Here is a 27538-nt window from a genome sequence, read left to right as displayed (position 1 = left end):
GCTGCCTCACGTCGTATACGCAGATCCTGACTGCAATACCTGTCTCACTGACTCAAACCTTTAACAAAAGATTAAACCACGTAATGAGTAGATTATGATGGCTTCTGAAATTTTAAATTTGAGCAATAATTATATGAAATACAGAGAATCTAATTTTTGTTGTTCCTGGAAAACTTTAGAAAGGCAGCCTGCACTGATATTGTACATCTTGAACCAGGTTAGCCGTTTAGTAATATAGACTGTCTGCAGTAGATCTTATATCGACAAAAAGAGTGTACAAGTCAACAAAATTACAACACAGTGGTAATGGGCAACAAATACACTTTCATGCAGAATGCAAAAACCCCCACTCGTATTAAACCTCCACAAATGTCTCAGTTTACTTGGTAAGTCCTTAGATAGTGGTATAAGGGGCGTGCAGTATAACTGGCCACGCTTTTCCATTCGATTTTTGCGATATTTAAGCCATTCTGTCCTTGCATTGGCTTAGTGAGCCACCACGTAGGAATTCTTCCTACCTGTTATGGGATATGCTTTCCTAGTTCTACGTCCCCTTGCAGAGCCGTAGCAGTGCCGTCGGATTCTGAAAATGCAGTACTACTGTCCATGTCTTAAGTAATGAAGCGGGAAGAAGTTCTTTATGCAAACAATTTTTACACAGGATGTCGTTCTGGTGCGTTTATTTAGGAAACATCGTAAAATGAACTTGTTCACATTGATTATAAGTTAACTATTAATGCTCCGAGAGTATGGTCTATCGCATGACTAGATCGAAAGGCATGGTATCGACTATGGCGCATAGTCTGTAACTTGAGTGTACAATCGGTATAGTTCGTATAAGATCGTACATTTTCGGTTATGACGAAGTTATTCATTTATTGGTTAATACCAACATTTCCTGGCATTGTGAAATGACTGAAAGATATTATTTATGGCCTGTAGACTCCTCCTATCTCCTGCTAACTTTTGTTAGCAAATATTTATTAATAACAATTGCCTGATTCGCGCCAGAATAAATGTACTTTCCTTACGTGTATCCTTGTTAAGGTTGTGAGCGATTTTTGCATCGGCACCTCATCCCACTGGCTCTGAAAGCACCAATTGGCCAACTGCCTCTGCTAGCCAGCGTGGGAACCTCCTGCTCACTCCTTAATCTGCACCTACAGCATTGCTGATAGATTCACTTCACGTACGTGCAATAATAAAACTAGATTTAAAGTAAAATGCGCTCTTGTGTGCAAAGAAGGGGTACGTTATACATTCGCTTCAGTAATTCATTTTCAAAAGTGTAATTGCTGCGGTCAGAGAAAATCTTAATTTAAGAAATGTTATAAACGTGATATCTCAGTTCTTAGAAGCAGTATTTACATCATAAAGCACTTTATTTTCTGCCAATTACTTTAAATATCCTTTTTCTCTTCAAGTACAATTTTAGTAGTTTGACAGAAATCTTCAAAATTCAAAATCTACTGGTTTATGAAATTGAAACAGTTTTCCTAGCTTCCGATTATTAGTATTTGAACAATCTTTGAGTTTTGACTACCATGCCCTTCTAAATTTAAAGTACCAAAATTCTTTAAGAATATAACATAATATTTATCAGCAAAATAAATTATAGAAAACGCTTCAGTTATATTCACAAAAACAGATAGACTTTCGCTTTTGAAACTTATCCAGCATGTAAAATTTGTTTTAGAAATATTAAAATAGTCCGTACCCTTTATTTAACTCTAACAGAAATCTAAAAAAAAAATATTACAAACTTTTAGCTCACGTTTTCAAGCAGCTAGTTGGCTGTCCCACAGGAGTCCATTGTAGTATAACTTTCCAGAATGTTCCTAAATAAGATAAAATACACAATACATTTCATCAAACCATACAGGATTTCTTTTCTTTTTCATTGCTAAGGTGTTTCACTGATAACCATTGAAATTTATGGAGCACTTTTGACTCAAGGTCGTTCCTGGTCAAATCACTGCAGTGATACACTTATTTGTTGAGAAGCACTATTATTCATCTGTCAAAATTGTTGCTCCTAGGTGATGTGTTTGCGTTCCTTGAAGATTGCAGCTATAATTTGTGCATATGCCAACAGTGTCTCTGGTTGCTGACTGGTCATCAGGCTTACTTATCACTACACTTCATCTGGTTAAGTGTGCTCAGAATTCCCCGTGTTCCCATCATCAAGATATCGAGTATGGATACATGAAACAAAGACACATATTTTAGAACAAACGTTCCAATAACAAATTACATTTCCCAAACACTGGACTGTTCCTTCTAACTCTGCTGGTTCTGCCCAAGTGGCCAAAATTCGAAACTTTCAATGAACTACTAACTTTCATGAATTAGTGAATTCTTTCCAAACAATTATTATGTAATAAAAAATTCTTATGTTATGTGGCAATCTATTAATTTCATTAATCCTTGAAAAATTATCATTTTAGTTACTTTATTCTTTTATTTAATTGATTAGTTAATACCAACTATTAACGCCTGATATTAAATTATTTAGGTTTACATTGCTGGTTTATCTATACTTCATAAAGGGCAGCAATATTTACCAATGTCACGGTAGTGACGTGTCTCTGGTTACTGTTTACGTTTACGTCACATTTTCCACGTCACATAATCATCTGGCTCGGCTATTTCAGCCACCAGCTGTGCTCTGCACATGTCATTAGCCTCTCGCTGCCTGTGCGATCCATTTAATGACCTTTCTGACTTCACAATACGCCTGTACACCACGTCCTCTTGAGGTTCATTCAACCCCGGCCATTTGTTTACAAACACATAAGCTGGACATATATTATTTCAATATTCTTAGAACTACTTTAATGACCTTCCTGACGCCACAATACGCTAGTACACCACATCCTCTTTAGGTTCATTCAACCCCTGCCATTTGTTTACAAACATATAAACTGGACGTGTTATTTCAAAATTCTTAGAACTACTTTCTCTCTTAGCATTTCAATAGAACTACTATTCGTTTCATGGTAATGCCTGTGACTTTCACAATGTATATTCTTTATTGTCTTGCTAGCGATATATTCCATCTTGTAACTGATATTCAGGCATGACAGAGTTTTCAGAATCGCTTTAATTACCATGGAATCTCTTAACATCGACTACATTGTATAAGCCCCTTACTACACAGGACTTTGCTACTTCCCACTACACTAGGGTATTGCATCATATCCTTCAAAAATTTAATAAAATTTCTTTATTTTGGCATCTGTTTTGGATGATTTCTTGATATCCCCCATCAGTACCAGATCACCCACCATGTATTCCTTAGTTGTTATATTCTTTTTATACCACGCCTTACGAGGCTCTCCCTTTGCTATTACCTTTTCCAAAGCTAATTTACGCTTTTCTTCCCACCTCAAGTCAGTTCTTTCTGGGAACTTTACTAAGATTTGATCATAGTTTAAGATCTTTTACCCATCAATAATTCATAGGGTGACATTTCTGTTGTTTGAATGTGGAAACTCGTTAAGTATCTCCTCGCTAACTTACATTCCCCAAGTAGTTTGGTTATCATGGCAAAAAGCTCCACATAGTCTTCTTAGCTCTTTCATGACCCTCCCCACGGGGTTCAAAGACGTAAGGAACCTAGATATAGTTATGATAAAAACTGGGACTCATTACCACTAGCCATTTGTTTAGGTCCGGATACTGTATGCGTATAATCTTGCCCTAATTTAGTAATTATTACTTTTCATGCACATTTCCTCATTGAGTACAGTTTTAAAAATTTATAAAACACGCCCATTATTAGGAACACATATTTGAAACCAAATCTCTGGTGGTTGGGAGAGGCCAGAGAACATCAGTTACACCTAGCTCACCTACCGTCTTTGATGTGATAGAATATATTTCCCTGTACTGTTGGTTGTAGGGGCTTTCGTTTTCTGACAGTTATCGCATCTTTCTAATAGTTTCCTAGCTCCCTTTATCATGGTTGTAAAACTGCAAGTTTATTTTAACTTTTCCGCACAATTTTTGTGTCCAATATGTCCATAGCTCACGTGTATATAACATATGAGCTCCTTTATGGTATGTCCAGGTAAACATAACTTCCAATCTTCCCACACTAAATTAGTTCTGCTATACAATATGTCTTTTTCCATCATATGATATTCCCTTACTTTCGGCGCCTGATTTTCTTCCGACTGTTGCTCTGTCGTAACCAAAATCGGATCTTTTACTTGTTCCTTCTTTCATACTGGTATTAGGTGTGGTCTCAAAAGGATGATGTGGCCTGATTTTAAATTCAGAAGGTTCTCACTTCATTAAACCTGGTTTATCAGAAAGCCCTGTTTTGTATTTTAACAACACATTTTTCTGGTTCTGTTTTCCTATCTGTATCAATAACATCAATATTCTTTACTTTGTTTTTAATTTCATTCACTATTCCTGAACCAACCTCACTCTGATTATAATTCCCTTTTCTCTGTCGAATAGCTTCCTTTTTGTCTACTTCCCACTGAAAAAAGTCGTGCATTATTTTTAGATAGTACTTGCCTGGCAATTTCCCTTTGGGACTAGCCATGTTACCAAATATAATATCTCTCTTGGTACCGTTTACTGTCAAAGTCATACCACCCTTTCCCAAATCCATAACTGCTGCTTGGTCAACGAAAAAATCTGTTTCTATTATCAATTCAGCACAAAGATTTGAGACAATCATTGCACTAATCTCCAACAAAATTCCTTCAATATTTACCTCCATTAACACCTGTTTCTTTATTTTCTGACTTTTTGCTCGTGCTGCACCTGTCATTCTCTGTAATGGCAATATGGTACCTCACTTCTACCCCTTCTATGGTCATAGAGCCCATCTGTTGCAGCACATTACTCGCTACCTGCATCAATAAAACAGCAACTGCTTGAATTCCATTAGTTTCCACACCTACTACCAGTTGGTATTCCTCTTTGTTATCTATTTCACCTTCTTCAAAAATAACTTCTCTAATATCCCAAGTAAATTCCCTTATCAACATCTTCATAGTCAATGGTCCATCACTTGACTCCTTTCTAGTTTTCCCTTTCCTAGTGTCCCCTTGCGTGGTTTCCTTCTGTCTGGTAATCATTATGCCCCTCATTTTGCTATTTGTGATTATTATTACGTCTTCAGTTCCAACCTCCTTTACCATGTTTGTTGAGCCTATTGCCATGCCTCTCGGCGTCTCTTCCATTGTGATTTCTGTTATGTTCCCTCCGCTCATTATGGTTTCTGTTTTGTTCCTACCTATTACCACCTTCTTTCGATCTCTAATTTACTTCTATCCAGCCATTACTGGATGTTTGTTCGCCTGAAATTTCATCCAGATGGTTTTAATGTAAGATATCTTGTTTTCTTTTTCGATATCTCTGTTAATTTTTCCTGAATGCTAACTGCTACATTGAGCAATACTACAGCAATAACGTCTTCCTCACTAAGTGGATTATATAACTACAATTTCTTCTCGCAGAAACTTTGAAAATAATCTATATAGCTATCATACACACTGCCTAAGAAATTTCTCCCCCGGAAGACCACTTTTTCTAACATTGCGTTAAGTACTGTTAGACCAGTACTTGTCTAAGAATTTTTTAATAAATTCTTCATACGTTTGACGTGATTTGCCACCTCTCAGTCCCTATGAAAGAGCATCTCATTCCATTGTTCTTTCAACACGTTCTATTTTCCTCCTCTCGCCCCATTTTTCTGGCAACAGATCTTGGAACTGTTTCGCAAAGGCTGTAGGATAAATTCCTCTTTTGCCGAAAAATTATGTAAAGTATAAGGTGTCAGGCAAAGCCAACACCTTCCATGAAAATCCTGACATGATAAGCAAATCCAGTAGTATGTCACATAGCTCCGAATAAATCGTGACATTAAATTAACCAAAGTAATACGAGTAACGAATGAGCAAATGGAATACCACAGACTAACACAAGAATGCCTAAATGCATGTCATACCTTCCCACCGTGATACAGACGCAGTTCCGAGGGTAGAAACGAGAACAGAAGCCGAGAGCAGAACCGTGTTAAGCTGGAAGGCCCTACGATAAGGGACGGACACCCACGTCGCCAGCTAACCGCTAGGACCACCCCCCAGTCAATGTTAAAAGCTAGAGCCCTCCAGAAGAGCAGTATAGATCCTACGATAACACAAAAAGGGCCACACCACCCGCAAATTTTAGCGTGAGACTTTTTCGCCTCTCTGTTACGTCAAGACCACCCCCCAGCCCATGTTAAAAGATTACGATAACACTAAAAGGACCACACCAGCTGCAAGTTTTAGCGTGACACTTTTTCGCGTCTCTGTTACGTTGCAAACTTTAAAAACATTGCCCCACCACGAAAAGTATAACGTTTCTCATTGGACAGACAGAATTTTTGTAGGCGGAACTTAAGGTTAACATTGAGACCCTGATTGGTCAGATGAAAACACAGTCAGATAGTTTTTTTAAACCAACTTCGGTAAATTGTAGTAAGGAGAAGTGAGGAGAGAGTTGCTTCCAAGACGGCGATGTGAGCGGAGCTGTGCTGACCGCCGCTCCCTGACGAACACCGACAAGGTAATGAACACACGCGATGCCACATAACAGCGCATAAAGCTTCACTCAGAACTGCAGAAGTCTCATCTGTTACACCCCCTTTTTGCGTAATACTAGTGTCGATCGTCAATTAAAGCTCATGGTGTTCACATTTGCCACTTGAAGTAAAAATCTGAAACGCGATGATTTTTCTGTTATATAGTTATTGAGAAGCCACATCAGCCACTGTAATTTACGACAAGTTAGATAAGTAATTAAAGATAATTGAGGGTCACTGTAAACCATTTTGATAGTTTTCTCTTTTGTGAAACTTAATTTAAACCTAGATTATTGATGTGATATGACATAGGTCATCCTTCGATCCATTGTAGAACTTGGAAACCCATTCAGGGAATACTCGTTCACATTTTTGTTGAACGCAGTTGGTTTTTACCATCCTGTATTAAAACATTTCGTTTTATCAATAGTGCAACTTATAAACAATATTTTGTGAGTAGAATAAAATTTCCAATGGTAAACTTAACTGCTTTTTCGACGTTACTTTTACCAGCTAACTAAAAATAGGAAAGCCTTGAACCCCTTCCACTAAATTTAGTTAGTATTAAGATACAATACGCCATTCTCTAGGGCTGCATCAGCGCATCAGGGATTCCATGCGACGGAGGGTGGATGCATGTATCCTCACTAACGAAGGACATTTTGAACATTTCCTGTAACAAAGTGTTTGAAGTCACGCTCGTACGTTCTGTTGCTGTGTGTTTCCATTCCATGATTAATGTGATTTGAAGAGAAGTAATAAAATGAGCTCTAACATGCAAAGTAAGCGTTTCTGGACACATGTCCACATAACATATTTTCTTTCTTTGTGTGTGAGGAATGTTTCCTGAAAGTTTGGCAGTACCTTTTTGTAACATCCTGTATAGTTAATGCTAGTTAGCAATCCTGGAACAACTCAAAGCAAAATGAACGAATCAAATATCAGCGAGTGTATGGTTCAGGAGAACTCTGACTTACGATGCATGATGCATTTTCATTTGCAAAATCAAAAGAAGGTCCTGTAGTGAGGATACTGTAGGTAATGAGAGGCAGGGAGTCTCATTAAATACTTTAGATTCCACATAAAATGGTTGAAAATGCTCCTGAGTTAGACACAGGGAGTGCAGTGGAGCTGACGCTGAAATCATTAAGTATTTGCTTATATCATCGCTAGTCTCACTGAACTCTTCTGAATTCTACATGTCATGTGTGGTCTGGCGTCTGCTTACCAGCAACAGGTCCCAGGTTCAAACTAGTCAGTTCCCTAAAAAAAACACGCTCAGAACGTCGTTGCGCGAAAGTGGTAGGGAGACACGGTATAGAACAAACAGACACCACGCAGAATGTTAGAAAAGCACAAACTTTTAAATGGCGATCTCCATTTGTGTTGTTTCCATTATCACTTAATACAATAACATCTTTTAATTTAGAATATAATTACTTTTCAACCCTTTCAGCAAAGATATCATTGCCACTGACCTCTTTAAGAATACTAGCTACATTACTGAATGTCTCTTTAGTACTTGCTTCTACCGAAGATAGTGTGTTAGATAAAGCTATCTCTGTCTCATTTAATTTTTATTTACACTGGAGATCGATACATTGCATTTTCCAATCTCCTTACCAAAGTTTTAATATTCTGTTGTAATTCTTTCATAAATGTACTGTGATCTACTTTAGCTAATTCCCGAGTGGCCACTCTGTTTTCTAAATTTTAAGCCATTACCCGCTGTTCCTTGATTATATTTTCAATTTTTTCATCTACTACTGAAATTTTGGTTAACATACTAACACATTTGTCCAAACTATCAGTTGTGTTCTTGTTAATTTCTTTCATAATTTTTATCAACTGTCTTTTAGTGTCTCTAGCACTTTCCCCCATTTTCTTATTAGTTACTTCGAGTTCTTGGTTATTTTCTTCTAGTTTTTTGTTAGTTTTCCTCGGAGTTTCTTCTGTTATGTAGTTGGTCGTTTCCAGTTTTTCGTTTAGTTGTTTAGTTTTCCCAGCAGTTTCCTCTCATTTACTCATCATAGCTGAATACATGGCTTACATATCAAATTCTGAACTATTAATTATGTTATGTTTATTTTCTGTCGTCACACTTCCGTTAATATCTGCCTTAGTGTCTAACTGAGGAGCATTTTCAACCATTTTATGTGGAATCTAAAGTATTTAATGAAACTCCCTGTCTCTAGTTACCTACAGTATCCTCACTACAGGACCTTCTTTAGATTTTGCAAGTGTAAATGCATCATGCATCGTAAGTCAGAGTTCTCCTGACCCATACATTCGCTGATATTTGATTCGTTCATTTTGCTTTTAGTTGTTCCAGGACTGCTAACTAGCATTAACTATACAGGGTGTTACAAAAAGGTACTGCCAAACTTTCAGGAGACATTCCTCACACACAAAGAAAGAAAATATGTTATGTGGACATGTGTCCGGAAACGCTTAATTTCCATGTTAGAGCTCATTTTATTACTTCTCTTTAAATCACATTAATCACGGAATGGAAACACACAGCAACAGAACGTACGAGCGTGACTTCAAACACTTTGTTACAGGAAATGTTGAAAATGTCCTTCGTTAGCGAGGATACATGCATCCACCTTCCGTCGCATGGAATCCCTGATGCGCTGATGCAGCCCAGGAGAATGGCGTATTGTATCACAGCCGTCCACAATACGAGCACGAAGAGTCTCAACATTTGGTACCGGGGTTGTGTAGACAAGAGATTTCAAATGCCCCCATAAATGAAAGTCAAGAGGGTTGAGGTCAGGAGACCGTGGAGGCTATGGAATTGGTAAATCCATCGGACACCGAATCTGTTGTTGAGAAGCGTACGAACACTTCGACTGAAATGTGCAGGAGCTACACCGTGCATGAACCACATGTTGTGTCGTACTTGTAAAGGCACATGTTCTAGCAGCACAGGTAGAGTATCCCGTATGAAATCATGATAACGTGCTCCATTGAACGTAGGTGGAAGAACATGAGGCCCAATCAAGACATCACCAACGATGCTTGCCCAAACGTACACAGAAAATCTGCGTTGATGACGTGATTGCACAATTGCGCGCGGATTCTCGTCAGCCCACACATGTTGATTGTGAAAATTTGCAATTTGATCACGTTGGAATGAAGCCCCATCCGTAAAGAGAACATTTGCACTGAAAGGAGGATTGACACATTGTTGGATGAACCATTCGCTTAAGTGTACCCGTGGAGGCCAATCAGCTGCTGATAGTGCCTGCACACGCTGTACATGGTACGGAAATAACTGGTTCTCCCGTAGTACTCTCCATACAGTGACGTGGTCAACGTTACCTTGTACAGCAGCAACTTCTCTGACGCTGACATTAGGGTTATCGTCAATTGCACGAAGAATTGCTTCGTCCATTGCAGGTGCCCTCGTCGTTCTAGGTCTTACCCAGTCGCGAGTCATAGGCTGGAATGTTCCGTGCTCCCTAAGACGCCGATCAATTGCTTCGAACATCTTCCTGTCTGGGACGCCTTCGTCCTGGAAATCTGTCTGGATACAAACGTACCGCGCCACGGCTATTGCCCCGTGCTAATCCATACATCAAATGGGTATCTGACAACTCCACATTTGTAAACACTGCACTGACTGCAAAACCACGTTCGTGATGAACACTAACCTGTTGATGCTCTGTACTGATGTGATTGATGCTAGTACTGTAGAGCAATGAGTCGCATGTCAACACAAGCATCGAAGTCAACATTACCTTCCTTCAGTTGGGTCAACTGGCGGTGAATCGAGGAAGTACAGTACGTACTGACGAAAGTAAAATGAGCTCTAACATGGAAATTAAGCGTTTCCGGACACATGTCCACATAACATCTTTTCTTTATTTGTGACCGAGCGAGGTGGCGCAGTGGTTAGCACACTGGACTCGCATTCGGGAGGACGACGGTTCAATCCCGTCTCCGGCCATCCTGATTTAGGTTTTCCGTGATTTCCCTAAATCGCTTCAGGCAAATGCCGGGTTGGTTCCTTTGAAAGGGCACGGCCGATTTCCTTCCCCATCCTTCCCTCACCCGAGCTTGCGCTCCGTCTCTAATGACCTCGTTGTCGACGGGACGTTAAACACTAATATCCTCCTCCTCCTTTATTTGTGTATGAGGAATGTTTCCTGAAAGTTCGGCCGTACCTTTTTGTAACACCCTGTATATGCCACTACTCTATCGCTGTAACTTACTTTGAGAATTGTATGTTTTACTGGGCGCAGTAATGATCCGCTGCCTCGCCGCTCGTCGAACTCTGGACCAACGCTACAGCGCTTCCAGCGCATTCCTCTGGTGCTGTGCTGCGCTGAATTGCGATCCGCATGGTTCCGCTGCGTCGTATTCCTTCCTCTGTTTACGCGGATTGCCATGTCATGTTGGACGTCGCTTTCTTCTTTCTGATACTACGATCTCTTCTCGGCGATCGTTTACTATTCTTTACTCACGAAACGTTTTTACTCCAGTGGAGCGATCTGTACTTATCGCTATGCGAAATTTAACACTTCATGTGACACACTTCCTGTATTACTTGCCTCACACGTTTTTAATGTTCACTCAACGCTTCTTTCTTCGTCGCGTTTTTCATCTAAATTGCACTTACTACTTTGCCCACGAATTTGCAATAAACAGTTTTTTCCATCACAAGTTATTTCTCTCTTATTTTCATTCACAAGATGCGAAGTGCAAGACGCATCCACTGTAAATTATCCAGATTGCAACTACGTGGAAGAAGCATCCATTCTAACCTATTTGCGTTAGTGAGGATACATGCATCCACCCTCCGTCGCATGGAATCCCTGATGCGCTGATGCAGCCCTGGAGAATGGCGTATTGTATCACAGCCGTCCACAATACGAGCACGAAGAGTCTCTACATTTGGAACCGGGGTTGCGTAGACAAGAGATTTTCTCGACAGGAATGCTAAATGCAAGAACCCCCCACTCGTACTAAACCTCCATAAATGTCTACGTTTAGGCGGTGAGTCCTAGATGGTGGTATAAAGAGCGTACAGTGTAACTGGTCAGGCTTTACCATCCAAGTTTTGCGACAATTAAACCTTTGCATCCTTGAACTGACTTAGTGAGCCGCCAAGTAATTCTATGTTTGTTTGCAGAGCTGTAGCAGCGTCATTGGGTTCTGAAAGTGCAAAACTCCTGTCTTTGTTTTAAGTAAAGGAGCGGGAAGAAGTTTCTTCTGCAAACAATTTTTACACTGTCTGCCATTATGTGCATTTATTTCAGAAAAACCGTAAAATAAACATGTTCAGGTTTATTGTAAGCTAACTATTAACGGTACGAGAACATGGTCCATCGTATGATTATATCGAAAGGCATCCCATCGAGGACTATGACGCTCCACCTGAAACTTGAACGTACAGGCGATGTAGTTCGTATAAGATTGTACACCTTCGGTTATGAGAAAGTTATTTATTTACTAATGTCAACGTTTCCTGAAAGATATTATTTATGACCTGCAGACTCTCCCTATTGTCTGAGCAGCAAGAACCAAGATTTGTTGGCAATTTTTATTAATAACGATTATTTGATTCGCGCCAAAGTTAATGTACTTTCCCTACGTATCTCTTTGCTGAAATCACGAGCGATTTCTGCATCGGCACTTCATCCCACCGGCTCTGAAAGCACCAGATGGCCAACCGCCTCTGTTTCCCAGCGTGGGAAGCTACTGCTCGACCCTTACTCCGTACGCACTGCGGTGTTGATACATTCATTCACGTATGTGAAACAACAAAACTGGAAATGAAGTAAAATGCGCTCTTATCTGCAAATAAGGGATACCTTACATCATAGCCCGATGAAACTTCGACCATGCATACAAGGAACTGCTACAGTGTAGTAGGGAAGGTAAGTGAAAGGAATATGCAATGATACGACCAGAAATGATATTGTTCTTCAATAACACTAATGACACTGAAGTCACTGACATTGACGATGGGTCCCCGGACGTTGCAAAAGGCAAGAAATGGTTCTGAATAGGATGCGTGATCCCCAAGGATGGCAAAATGTATGCTTTGCAACGTCTTGTCATAAACGTTTCATTCGTCCATAATCGTGGTTGACAATTGCTGGATGGTCGCTTCTGCATGTGTGCGTGGTGCAACTCGTCTTTCCAACGCATTCCACACATTCTCGATGAGAGTGAGGTCATGGGGACGAGACAACCAGCCTGTTCGTCAAATATACTCCTCCACTTGCACATTGTCATCCTTAAAAATGAAGTCAGTGCCGAATGCAAGCCGGAAGAGACGCACACGAGGGTATGTACAGCATTGTCGACCATGATCGTTTTGGTGCGGGGCACTCTAAACCCTGTCCTCTGTATGTGATTGATCATTTATCTGTGACTGAACCAGCATCCTCATCTTTGACGTCTCATATTGTCTGGCACTTGTTCAAACTGTTCAATACTAACATCTGGGAACAGCATGTTGCGCATTACAGTAGTGGTCGCCTTTCAACAGTTGTATGGATTTTAGTATTCGATAGGAGCAATAATCTCTGATTTCGCGCAATCTGTAAAAAAACTTGAAGAAACCGAAGAATCAGTTTATCACATTGCTATATGACATCTCAGTTCAATAGTGCTGTAATTACTTCATTAATTTTTTGAGGAATACACTTTGACTTTCTGTAGTTCGTTTATGTCTCACTCTCAATAAATATTCAACAATTAGATTAATGTATTTGAAACAATTCAGTGAATTAATTCCCTAACTGATAGAAACCACGAAGTTCTAAACCCGTCACGTTTTTCTATCTCTTCAGTTCAGCTGTTCAGTCGAGTACTTGTGGTGTGATATATGTCATTTGTTATTTTGTAACTGACGATGTGACACTGCACTTTCCTTTACTTGTTATTACTGAGTGTGGTATAAGTTACTAAGCTAGTGTAGTAAGGTACAGCTCCCAAGAATAGTGTCTGAAGACGAGAAAAGCTAAGTATAGTATTCTTGGTATTACTTTGAAAACTACTGATGATAATTAATACGTGGAGTCCCATTGGAATTTTAACGAAATAAAAGATGAAATCATTGAGGTAAGACATAAATCGAAAGCAATTACACCGCGTGTGATGAATATATACAAAACAGTGCCTGGCATGAAACCCTCACAAGACAAGTACTCTGCTGCCACACTTACTTTGTTTAATATCTCGTTATTGTCCACCTCCACGTGGTTATGAACCAAATTAGTAAATCTGAAATAAATAAAGGAATTAACAATTATTAATACAATATACGATTAGGTAGACCATAGGCCATAATAGCAATAATACATTTGTGGATACTTTTTCTGTTGCTCCCTTGTTTATGAAAATTAAGAGAATGAACAAAGTTAGCTTTAGTACACCATGCAAACACAAAAACTAATTAGTTTTCACATCTGCCATTACCAGTAATCTAATGAATGGGAACTATAATCGCTCATTACCTGCACGGTTAATGGATAAGGTGACATGTTTAATATTGATACTTAGATGGCATTACTAACACCCAGTCGCGTACCTGCGATGAAAGATGTATAATAAACTGACGATAATCATTAAAATCAATTCTTCTAAATTATTAATCCATATTGAGAGGTTTGTTCCCACATTCCTGACCTTGACGATGTACACTGGTTTATAATATCCCTTGTCCTAAACCAGAAGTAGCACGGTTACATGGTGATCAATAATACAAATGGCATTTAAGACAGAATTAAACCAACAATTTTATGATAAGCAAAAAATGAACGTTCCGTTATCTGTCAGGATTAAGAAATTCAAATCCCGAACTTTGAAAGCATCGAGTATTTTTTCTGGTTTACAATCGTCTTTTCCGAGTTCATCAAACAACGAGTTACTACGTGTCATTCACGGTCAGCATTTCATACTACAGTAATCGGAAGAAATGAAGGGTTTCAGAGGTGAGTCATGCCAGAGTGCTGCTTAGACAATTCCAGTAATTTAATGTAATGTAATCAACAAGTACAAGACGATACTGTGCATAATGGTCTCGAAAGACTGATAATAACTTTCTCTGTATCAGGGTAAAAGAAACCTAAGGTAGGTATAAAAAATAAGCAATTTCATTGTAATGAATACTGTCCAAGGCAAGTACGTGCACCATTCGACCTCAGCTTGACACGATGCGTACACAACACTTACAACGTGTTTGGGAAAAGCAAGCACGTTCGATTGTATTCACATATTTGTAAACTTCCTATTATGCTTTACGTCACCAATGAAGTAACAAAGTTGACATGCACTTCAGAGCTAAGCTGCTGCAGAAGATTTCCCCGTTCGTCCTCTACTAAGGCGCGTCTTCTCCCTTCCTAAAACTTGGCGCTACTGTGCTTTAAGGGGACATTGTATGTCCTATGCCGCCAATGTTAAATTATCGAATTTTGTGACCCATTATCTTGGAAACTTTTTAAGACACCAACTTACAATTTTCCGTAGTTATTGAATGCACGTTTCTAGATACACTGTACTAGAATTATTACTAAAATTGTATTGTGGGGCCTGTTATCCTTCTTTACTTTTTTCAAACGTTCATTTTTTTGACAGAATTTTGTAAACATAAAAACAAAACAACTAAGGGTATTTTGATTATTCTAGTTCCAAATGTGTTGAATCTCACGTTTGAATGCTGTGAAAATTTCATATCTCTACCATCAGTACTTTTTTTGGAAAACGGTTCATTTATTGCGAAAAATGTAGTTCAGAGATACTGAGGTTTAAAACTTTTTATTACAAATTCTCTTACAGATTTACATTTCTGCGTCTTTTCTGCACTAGAATTGCCCTTGCCCATACTCTGATTTTTTTCAGTGTCACAACAGCCCAGTGCTTGCCTCCTCCTATTCTTTCTTGCTTCTTTTGTCATTTACTGAGAAGCTAACTCTGCTTCACGTACACGAATCACGTCCAGTTCCTGCAGTCCAAATCTTACCCTTAACTTCTCCAGAACCTTAAGTTTTTCATAATTATCATCATTAAAAGTTATTACAGAATCGGACACTGCTAACTTTAGTCATAAGGTCAAAAAATACATTTTAGGTACACGGCACCACACAACATTATTGAAGGACTCATTCGCATTCTGGGTCTTCCCATATAAACCACTTCTTTAGTAGCTCAGGATCTGTCAAATCTCTGTAATTAAGTTTGATTGCCTTCATTACTGCCAAAGGAAGAGAATGTTCATGTGTAAATTCATGCAGGGTGCTAGAAAATTCAGCTTGCCTATATTTACACCAAGTGTTTGGTAGAGGTAGACACAAAGTATGACATGGCTTTTCATCGGTTGATATTCGATGAAAGAAAGTGCTCCACACAGCTCTTTTCATCTTCTCTAAATTGTCACAGTTATCTCCTGAAGTTAATTTTGCGCTTAGTCATTTTATTTGCGTATAAAAAGCAATAGAAGTTCGTTTACTACAAAAATAGCCGATAATCACACTACTTTTAACGAAAACTAGTATCAGAAACAAAGGATTGATTTGTTTACTCGTAATGCCAACTTTTGAGACGTAGCAGTAGGCACAAAACAAAGCAATTCACAGCCTTCTAGACTGTGTAGTTCCCAAGATATGACTGCTCAACTGTGGCAGTATATACGTAGCCGCGAAATTTGACAGTCACACTTCAACATTTAAAATATTATTTGGAGGTCTCACAATTGTCTGATTTTAATTTATTATGTACCAAAATTGTTCAGAAAAGTCCAAAGTACATTATGGAGTAGAAAACAGAAAATAAATTTCAACAAATTTTACGTACAATGTCCTCTTTAAAAAGTCACACAGTGTTGCTCATCGTCATGGTGTCCGGAGCCCCTATAATGAATACTGCAGTGAGGCGGCTGACGCTCTGCAATCCGCTTAGCAGGCAGGGGCCGCGCAGCCAGCCCGCGTTACACATCTCTCATGCCACAGTTCACTGCGACCGCTCCCGACGAGACCTCTCCGTCTGCAGCCGCAAGTACACGTCACCGGTGGCACCGACGAGTGACGAAACGAAACAGCAGTGTCTTCTTATGGAAGCGGCCTGGCAATTAGGTATGTCTACAGATGTGAAGAAAGTTATATTACAGAGAAAAATAAGAAACAAAATATTGTATTAAAAGAAGAGGTATACTCTGCTGCATTTATTCCCCCTTCGTCTCCAACTGAACTTTTACATAGCAGAGAAAGAACAGACATTAGGCTGTTAGAGGATAACATTGCTCAGCTTGACGGAAAATTTTTCTCTTCTGCTTCGTCTGCAAGTGCTGCCTCCTCAAAGTAACGCGACAATCACCTTGGAGCATTTCTCCTCGCCTTCCACACTTTTTTTAGTGGGATAACTCCACTAAACCACTGACCAAGGTGTTACTACGAAAATCTTCATTCTGCTGGTCCTTCATCCAGATATGTTACAACAAGTGATACTAGAACATCTTACCCGTAATCTTATTGTATTCATTATTCGTACAATTAACAGCCCATTCTTATACATTTTTGGTAAGAGAAACGGAAAGATTTAAAAACAAATAATATTGTCCCTTTTTTAGTGCATCGAAATGGATGCGCAGTGAACAACTCAGTCTTCTCTTTATTTGAATGCCATTGTTTTAATCGTGCCATCGCTAGCCAACAATGCCCTCGATAATCTTGAAAGACACCTGGTATTTCACTGCCTGTTTCATATTATGCACAAACGCGTGCCAAGCGTGAGTTACTTGTTCCTTGGAGAATTTCTCTCGCTTGTGAATTCGTCTGTTAGAGAGGGGTGTCTTTGCAAAGCACTGCATGGTATGTCTTGTTCTTTGGAGAAGCCTTGTTCTGTGTCAGCCAGTCAGAGCACGAGCTGTTAAACTCGGTTTATAGAAACACGTCTGGTCGATAAAAGCTTTACTCTGGTTCCTCTCTTTCGTCAAGAAAGGCATATTCGACCTGCTGTGCCACAGGATTTGATGAGGTCGCAGCGTTCCTCGTACGACAGCGTTTCACTTATGTTGCTCGAATTTACATATGTTTCAAAGATAAGCAAAACCTAGCTAACTGCCAGTGTCATGTTTCCATTCGCACTATTGAAGAAACTTAGAAATTTCTGTGATTCATCTGATTTCTCCAGAGTACCTGGAAGCCCTTGTCCAGTTTTAGTCGATACAAGTGACTTAAAATGTGTATCTCTCACTCATAAAATCACGATATTCAGCTTTATAATATTATTTTGGCATTATTTTATGTGTCGGCATGTAGGTGAGCTACTGAACTTGCTGGATGTAATTTTTTCCTATCGGCCTTGAGGGGTAATTGATTTTGTGGAAACCATTTTTTGTTATAACTCTAGCATCAGACGAGGTCTGCTTTATTTGATCTGGAGTGTGGCATGCCTTGTCAGCTGTAGATGGTGATGGTTTTAGGCCTCTCATCAAAGAAGCTGTGCGCCCCGAGGAAGCACCAACAAGAAATTAGACAATTTTGATGACTTATTACGCATAAACTTCAAAGAAGTCACGAAAAATATGAAATACTTAGCGGTTCCGCCTGATGTCTTTTTGTAACTGTCCGCTTAAATGATGTCTTATCAAATCAGTCTGTATCAACTGCTGTTTATTATTTGAACGACACAAATATTTTAGATTGTGTTAACTACAGATTTTGTCAACATTGAGACAGAACAACATTATAAAAAAAAATTTTCAATTGCTGTAAATGAAAGCAGCAAGTCAATGGTAAGGACACTGAATAACATAATTTACGCCATGAAAAATGCTGTAAAACACTCTTGTTTTTCTGGATGTGTATTTTTGAATTACACCGACTTTCGCACTCGGGCGTCTCTAATAGAGGGTGTCAACAGAGGGAAACTGAGCATCACTCGCATCTCTTCCGATCGCGTGTTTGTTTGTGAAACGCAGTCCCTTTACTACTCTTAGTAGTTCTGTTGTTGAAATATTACACAATAGCCGGCCGGTGTGGCCGTGCGGTTCTGGGTGCTTCAGTCTGGAATCGCGTGACCGCTACGGTCGCAGGTTCGAAGCCTGCCTCGGGCATGGATGTGTGTGATGTCCTTAGGTTAGTTAGGTTTAAGTAGATCTAAGATCTAGGGGACTGATGACCACAGATGTTAAGTCCCATAGTGCTCAGAGCCATTTGAACCATTTTTATTACACAATAAATTAAAAGAATGGGAGTTCAGAAAAGACACGATTCCATTACGTATACCGTTTATTAATAGGATAATGAATTACCTATTGTCTCGTCCACTGACTCACAATAATTTTTCATTGTTGGTCGCTGCTTTCTTATGTATTTGCATCTCACGAAAGTTAGCTTTAAGGAACTGTTGGTAGCCACTGTCACCTATATTACGGAGGTCCGCTTTGATCACCCTATCTAAATCGCTTAATCTCGGAAAAGCCCTGTCCCTCTCATTGCCAACACTGGACTTTGAGGGCCTTTTTTACGCTCCTCTGCTACTAAAACATACTCCTACGCGTATTTACAATTTGGTCGTAGGAGCGTGTCCCATTCACTTAGACTGAGTAATCATTATGGACCAAACTACCATATTTTGCATCGTTTTTGCTGCTGCCTTTCTCAGAATTTTCACAGCATTGGAGATAAGGTCAAGTGTTGCAGATTCTACGAGATATGCAGGTGCACAAATAGATTCACCTGAATTCACCTTCTCTACCACACCACCCTCATATATTAATTGGTTTGTTTATGCATTATATGTTACGTAGGGCAAGAATTTTTTCCGTGAACAAGCTGATTATTAGAAAGGATTAATACTTGATGTTAGTTTTCTGTTTGTATTTCTAGTCAATGTTCAGACTTAAAATCTTTCAGCATCGTTTCAGACTAGCCCACATGCTGGGCTTGCGAGAGTTCTATCACATCAGGAAGAATATTGCTCGAATCAGATTACGTTTCCAGGGGTCTAGATTTAATAACTTTGCGGTAGATTTAAGAGAAAACTACGGTCGGGATGTTTCATGAGCGTTCAAGTTTATATTTTCAAGATGTGATAGCCTTAGATCTGTTATAGTTAAACTTGTCTAATGTCGTCGAGTCGACTTTCGTATCTTACTCAGAGACTGGTTTTCCACAGACGTCTTCGATAGTATGTTTCTACTACTAATACCTAATTTCTAACTTCTTATGCACTTTCCCACTCTTTTAATTCCCTTGTATAACATCACATTTCATGTGCTACGAGTTTTTATTTTCTCTCGTTTCTCTGTGATACGTGTTACTTTCCTAAAGGTACAGTACTTCCTGACATTCTACACTTGTAAATGTGTTTAAAGCTGTCCTTTTGGCTCTGAACATTTTGAGTAAGTTCTCTCCCTAGACATTAGAATTTATTTACTTTATCAGTTGTGCAACATAAAAATTTAGTAAATCGCTGTTCCTCTTTATTCTGTCCTGCATCACTTTCCTCTTTGTTTTGTTTATTTTTGATGTGAATTGCTACAAGGTACGCTATAAAAAAACAGATTGGGGTATAACATCCGATCGACCATGTGATCATTAATGACCAGGCAAAGTTTGGTGAGGGAAGAATAGAGAAGGAACCCGACCGTGCTCATTTGCCTTAAATCTATATCTGGATGGCCGGACGGAGGTTGCAAACACCGCCCTTCTGAACGCGAGTTCAGTGTGTTGACCACTGTATCATATTGCTCTATGAGTGTGGTAGTAACCCCACACAATGAGTCTTCGATGTACTCTCAACTTTCAGCCAGAGGTTCTACATCAACTACGAGCCTTAGAACTCATAATATGTGCTGTCGTTGACACGTCCTCTCTCTTCTCAAAATGTCTTTTAAGGTCGTTCAATGCATTTCGACGTTCAGTGTGGGTAAGCTGCAAACATGACCAACAAATTCCTCAATACGAACAAGTCATTTTCGATATTTCAGTTATTTACTTCAACTCGGTTTTTTTCGGGTATGTTAGGTTAATTGCCTGTTTATACACTACAACAACTTTTACATTCTTCACTTGTGCGACATATTACCCTTAGTTGCTACACAATTATTAAGGCTATTTTAATTCCGTCTTTGCAACTACAAGAATATGCGCGGTTTTGGCGCGAGACACTTTTCGTTCTATCAAAATAAAACATCATTAGTGGGGGTATTTCATCTGTAGTTTTCTGCTCATATCGGAAAACGCCATTTATTTGCACGTTTTTGGGTCATTCTTCGATTGGCACTGTTGATTCGGTACTAATCCCATACCGCGTTTCAGAATTAGAAATGTTGTATGTTAAACAAAAATAAAAAAAAATAGTGAAATCGTTGGTTACTTCTATGCTACATAGTTAGCGAGAAAGTAACAAATAAACATTTTGGTATTAAACATAAACATAATAAACTCATAATTCTGGAAAGTACTGAAGATTTAGGGCAGAATCAACAGTGCCAAACGAAGACATAGCCCAAAGAAAGTGAAAGGATACGGCGTATGCTAATGTGAATGGAAAACCAGGCCTGAAATACCACCACTGATACTTTTTGTTTCAATAAAACGGAATTCGTTTCATGACAACGACACGCGTTTTCTTGTGGTTGCGAAGACGGAATTAAGACACTTTCAATAAATCTAACAACATTCTTCTAGATTTCGAAAACCTTATTGCGTATTGCTATCACTTTAGCGTGTGATGTATTCTTTATAACTTAAGTCAAGGATGTTGAAGAAAATGTTAGAACATTATGCTTAGCCAGCACTAAATTTACAATCAACAAGTGGTGTATTCTGGTACTAAAAGACCTGTTCTTGCGCGAAACATCACAATACACAGCTATAAAAATTCTGACATCCCGTCAGTTGGAGAATGAAAGTTAATGAATTATCATAAAATAATTTTTCGCTCTGACAGACTAACGATCCTAGTTGTCCGAAAAATGTTAGTGCTGCCACGCGCAGGTTTTATATCGCAGAACGGAATGTCTACGAAAATATTCAGAGTGCCATTCATAAGTACATCGCCAGTGAAATTTATTAAAGGCCCTGACTCGAGGTAACTATAGAAAATTCGTAGTCCAGCACACTCCTGACATTTTAAAATTATCTGCATAGTTCGCATTGTTAAGTTACTGAATGACTGCACAGTGACACTCTCCGGAGATGAAGCCGTAAGGCTTCATAAACTTTTCAAGTACTTTTTGCTACATGTTCCTTCTCGGCCGAAAATATTCTGAGCCCACAATTTTATCACTTTGGGCGATCCATAAACTCTAGCGATGTGGAGTTGATGTACCTATACTGCCGACTAGCTCTCCAGTCCTGGATCACACGTCACAGATATAAAATGGGAGAGGACCGCATCCAGAATGCTTTTTTTAATTCATTACCTACACAGACCTAGTAGTGGTCATCCATTCGCGTACTGGCACATAAACCACTCACCACCACCCCATTCAGACAACTACCCACTCCCTCAGCTTTCCCTAAAAATTAGATCTCTTACTTTCTCCTAATCTAGAAGCGCACCTTCCTGTTTATAAGTACGTGTCCGTAGGAACTGCTCTAACTGACAAAATTTAGCATAAGCGACTTTGACAAAGGGCAGATAATTACGACCTGGCACATGAGAACGAACATACCCGCCAAGTTAACCGAGAGCGCTAATGCGCTGCTTCCTGGACTCGGGTAGGCGCGCCGGCCCCGGATCGAATCCGCCTGGCAGCTTAACGACGGCGGTCGGTGTGCCGGCCAGCCTGGATGTGGTTTTCAGGCTGTTTTCCACATCCCCTAGGTGAATACCGGGCTGTTCCCCACTCCCGCCTCAGCTACGCGGTTCGCAGACATATCTGACCACATTCGCATTATTCCATGGGTTCCATTAAACACAGACGGTTGGGGTTCAATACTTCCGTCCCGGTGGGGGAGCGGGGGGGGGGGGGGGGGGGGTACGGGGTAGCGGCAGGAAGGGCATCCAGCCACCCCTTCAGTTAACCTTGCCAAATCCGATTAACAATGCCGACCCTGCGTCATTGCGGGAAAAAGGCACAAGCAAAAGAAAGAAAGAAAGAATCTGAGAACGAACATCTCGGTACTTTCGTAGCTGATCGACTTTTCGCAAGCTGCTGCCACGAGCACATATGAAACTTGGTTGACGGACACCGAAATCACGAGAAGGTGACAAGTTATTCGATGCCGATGCCTCATCACAGAATATGGTTTTCGGAGGCCTGCCTGCTCAGTAAGGTAGGACAGGTGTCGATCTGTGGCAGATACGACGACGGAGTACGCTACTGTTGCAAGCACATGTGTTTCAGACAACGGCGTTTAGAGCACTTTGTTCAACATGGTCTCCGCAACAGATCACTCCTAAGCGTGCAGATGTTGACACTGCGGGTCGTCAGTTACAACTGCAGAGGAAATGGGACCAACGAGATTGGACTGTGGATCAATTACAACGTTTCGCCTGGTCGAAATTGTTACACCAGGTTTACGGCCGCATCCGGATACGCTACGCGCTACGGACTTAGGACGGTGGGGTTAGTTTTAGGGGATACTCACCTGGCCCTCCATCGGATCAGTGACTGTAATCGAATGCACCGTGGCAGTTATAGACTACATGTTGTTTGAGGAGCATGTTAGTGAACTCAAATGACATGACATAATTTTAAAAATCTATAGAAGCTGTGGCTCCATATTACAAGCAAGTAATGGCCATGTTGACGTTTGCGCCACCACATTCTGCTGATCTGAACCCGATGGAACACATCTGAGACGCTACCAGGCGCTAGCTGCGCTATCACAAACCACCGACCGGTAATTTATGGCAGCTGTGTGACCTGTGCCTGGAGACCTGGTGCCATATAACAATGAAATGCTGCCAAGGGCTTATCGAGTTCATACCGCACAGATCCGCTGGTATACTGGGTTCCAAGTATAAACCAGTACGCTATTACGTAGGCGGTCATAATGTTTTCGCTCATGAGTGTATTGTTCTCCCTGCTATGGATTTAGAGAGATTTTACTTCCATCCTAATGCGGACTTATTTCAGTTAATAAAGTAATTCAGTGACCACAAACTCCTTTTTCACTCGTAAGTTACATCACATGCACTTGATATAAACTACACTAAGCAAAAATGGAGGTATAATCCTCCGAAACGACATAGTGAGAAGAATAATCATTGCGACAGATTACTGTAATCGTCTTTTCAATTGATATTCATAACGGTCATGGTTATCCTCGCCTATAATGACCGCATTTTATGTTAGAGTCGGGAGACAGACTTATTGAAATTACGTGAGATTTCGTTGGGTACTAATTACGTAAGATAATAAACTTGAATGCTGAGTATTGTCTGAACTTCCACACCAGAGGTTAATGACCGCGTCGAAATTATTTAAGATACCGAATTTCACCCCAGTTAATCCGAACAAATAGCTAAGTCTATGTTTCTCCTAATGGACTTGGCCATTCGAAAGATAGAATTAAGTTTCCGAGATCGAATGGACGCGGCTTCAATTTGTCAGAAGAAGTAGGCTTTAATATCGAAAAAGAAAGTGAAAATAGAGAAATTCAGCTTTCAAACTTTCTCATTCGAAAATCTCCAGTAATTTACTGTAAGTAGTACCTGTCCTGGGATTTGAAGTCCGATGGTATTTTGTTTAAGGCACGCGAGGCACTGTTGGACGCAAATAGGATTTTCTTGATTTAGAGTAAGCGTACTGTTCTTAAAGCGAACCTTTCGCATTAGAGTACATTCTGCTCCATTAGACGAGATAAGATGGACGACATGGCGCCGTGGGCCTGGTGAACGACCCACGGAATCCTGCTAAATGCTAAGCGCTTCGTTCCATGGGCTCTGCTTCGTTAGAGGACGTTTCTGGCGCCACTCCGTCGTTCTCAACACTCGCTTCCGTGGAAACGTGCGCCGCCATTCGGCCTTATCACGCAGAAACTTCCTCTGGAAGGGCTTATTAAAGTTCTTGATGGTTGCGGGCCGCGTGGTGGTCTTCCGGGACATTTGTTCTCAGGGCAACGCAATACTGCACTCATCTCTCTAGCGGGAAAGTCGCTCTGCGAAAAGTTCATCTCCCTCTTCTCCACGTGCACAGTTTGTATTTTCACACACACACACACACACACACACACACACACACACACACACACACACACGCACGCACACAAAAAAAAATTCGGATGAAAATTGGCTGTTGTCCCAGAAGGAATGAACCACCAAAGGGGAGGTCATCAGCATGTTATCACATTAGAGTATTTTCATCAGCTTGTTCCATACGATATGACTTCTAACTACACTACTGACCACCCAGACTACAACACCAAGAAGGGTCGGAGATATCAACGGCAAAGTGATTTGGGAGATAACTCGTCGTCTCGTCGTACAAAGATCACGTGATTAAAAATACAGCCCCGTGTGAAGTGAGGAAGATGATGACATCAGTACTGAGTATTGCCGCCACTGCTGGCCATAGCCGCTGCTACATGGCTCGGCATTGAATCAAGGGGTTCTGGATGTGTTGCTGGTGCACATCAGTCCATGCTGCTCCCACATATTGCCAAAACTGATCTGGTGTGGAAGTGGGTGGTGTATTCTGGTCCAGTCGTTCCACAGTCGTCGACCAGACGATTTCGATAGGCAAGTGATCGGGAGAACAGAGAGACTAAGGCAGTAGTACAACCTGACAGGCGACGAAGAAGTCTTAAACAATGCGTGCCACCTGTCGTCGCACATTATACTGTTGCAATGTGGTCGTTGGCGAAGTCCGAAGGCACAGGAGGACAACAGGCTTCACCACTTCATAGATGTAACCCTGGCTGGTTAGTGTACTGGCAATGCGTACTGGTGGTGGAGGGGGGGGGGGGGAGGGGGAAGGGGGATGGGAGAGGCGCGAGAGTGGAATCCAGTACCACCCCAAACAGTAATACCGGATGTAGAACCAGTGGAGTGATGCATAAGAAAACATCTCAACAATCTCTCACCACGGTGTCTCCAGACTCTAATCCGACCATCGTGGTGGTGCAGACAGATTCAGAATTCGTCGGTAGAAACAATGCCTTTCACTAGGTTGTCCTTGTCCGTCGTTCATCGCACCACTACCGGCGCAAACGCCTGTGGCGTTGCTCAGTGGTAAACGCAGCTATGGACACCTTGCTGATAAGCCCCGATGCTGCAAACAACGTCGAACGGTACGTGCGGACACTTCTTGTTCAGTAACAGACCGAATTTGCTATGATGTTGTTCATTATGTGCCAGAGCGATCCATTACTGCCACGCGCACCATATACCTGTTGTCAAGTTTAGTGGTGCAACGAGGTGGGTGCAATAGGTCTCGTCCGTCCATCGTTCCCTCCTGCATCAGCGATTACAGAATCCCATCACAGTTGCTTGGTTCCATTCGACACGATCACCGATTTCTCTGAAGGATAATCCGCAAGCCCTATAGGCAGCTATTGCAACAATTCTTCCTCGATGGAACTTTGAAACGATCTCGAAAGACGCTCGCTGTCTTCTACGAGGCATACTGAACTGCTCACGCAGGACAACCGCACGAAAGAACAGTTCCAGTACATCAACTCGGCCGTCTGTTCTCCTTTAATATAGCGCTTACTTGTGGGGCAACTAGCACCCGTGATGAGTGCTGTACTTAAATGCTAATCATGTACAGCTCTCGCCACCGAAAACGTATGCTGCAAATTTCACCTGATTTGGATGCTTATTTCAGGGTGTCGCATTTTGGGTGGCCAACAGTGTCGATTCTATCCTTATATGTAACGTGATTCTCAACTTTTGAGTCTTTTTTTTTTGTGCAGTGATCTTTACACGAAACATGGACACAAATGTCAGTTACAGGAAAAGACTTCTCAAAAATAGCAATTTAAAAAATATACGAGAACAACATAAATAACTTTTCAGTTAGACATTAAAGCAGTATAAGAAATTATTTAATCAGAATAAAATGACAACTGAAATTCGTTTAAACGAAAACTCTGTTGAATCGTATCTGTTAAATAATGTATGCACAAATAGTGTTAACTACATAGTTAATGTTTATTTAGAGAAGACGTAGTAGGGATCTGAAAGTAAAGTAAAAGTAAATTAATAACAAAAACCTTTGTCATTATGCAGCATACAGACTAAACATAATGCAACATACTGAATAGTATAATGCCTATGGCGTGTAATGGATAAATGATTAATCTCCTTCATAAACTTAATATCTCATACACATGCGGAGAGATACTGACTCAGTCTATCAGGCATACAGAAGGGAAAATATGAATAATATAATATAAAGTCAGATGTTATTTTCGCTATCCTGATGTTGTCCAAAGTTTGTAAGCAGTGTTGTGTGCGTATGTAGTGCGAGCAGTTCAGTTTCTCTCTCTCTCTGTGTGTGTGTGTGTGTGTGTGTGTGTGTGTGTGTGTGTGTCCACAAGCAGTGATCAGTCAAGGAATATGAGTCAACAGTGAATCATTATTTCATTGGCATTATTGGCTAACTAACTTCCTTACAAATATGTGTATAGAAAGAAGCATTTGCACAAAATATAACAATTTGTCAGTTAAACCTGGTTGTAGTAACTTATGTTGTTGTTGTTGTTGTTGTTGTCTTCAGTCCAGAAACTGGTTTGATGCAGCGCTCCATGCTACTCTATCCTGTGCAAGTTTCGTCATCTCCCAGTACTCACTGCAACCTACATCCCTCTGAATCTGTTTAGTGTATTCATCTCTTGGTCTCCCTCTACGATTTTACCCTCCACGCTGCCCTCCAATACTAAATTGGTGATCCCTTGATGCCTCAGAATATGCCCTACCAACCGTTCCCGTCTTCTAGTCAAGTTGTGCCATAAATTTCTCTTCTCTCCTATTTAATTCAATACCTCCTCATTAGTTATGTAATCTACCCATCTAATCTTCAGAATTCTTCTT

The sequence above is a fragment of the Schistocerca piceifrons genome, chromosome 2 (assembly GCF_021461385.2).
Source record: "Schistocerca piceifrons isolate TAMUIC-IGC-003096 chromosome 2, iqSchPice1.1, whole genome shotgun sequence".
NCBI lineage: Eukaryota > Metazoa > Arthropoda > Insecta > Orthoptera > Acrididae > Schistocerca > Schistocerca piceifrons.
The sequence above is the reverse complement of the archived record's forward strand: the minus strand, read 5'-3'. Positions refer to the sequence as shown.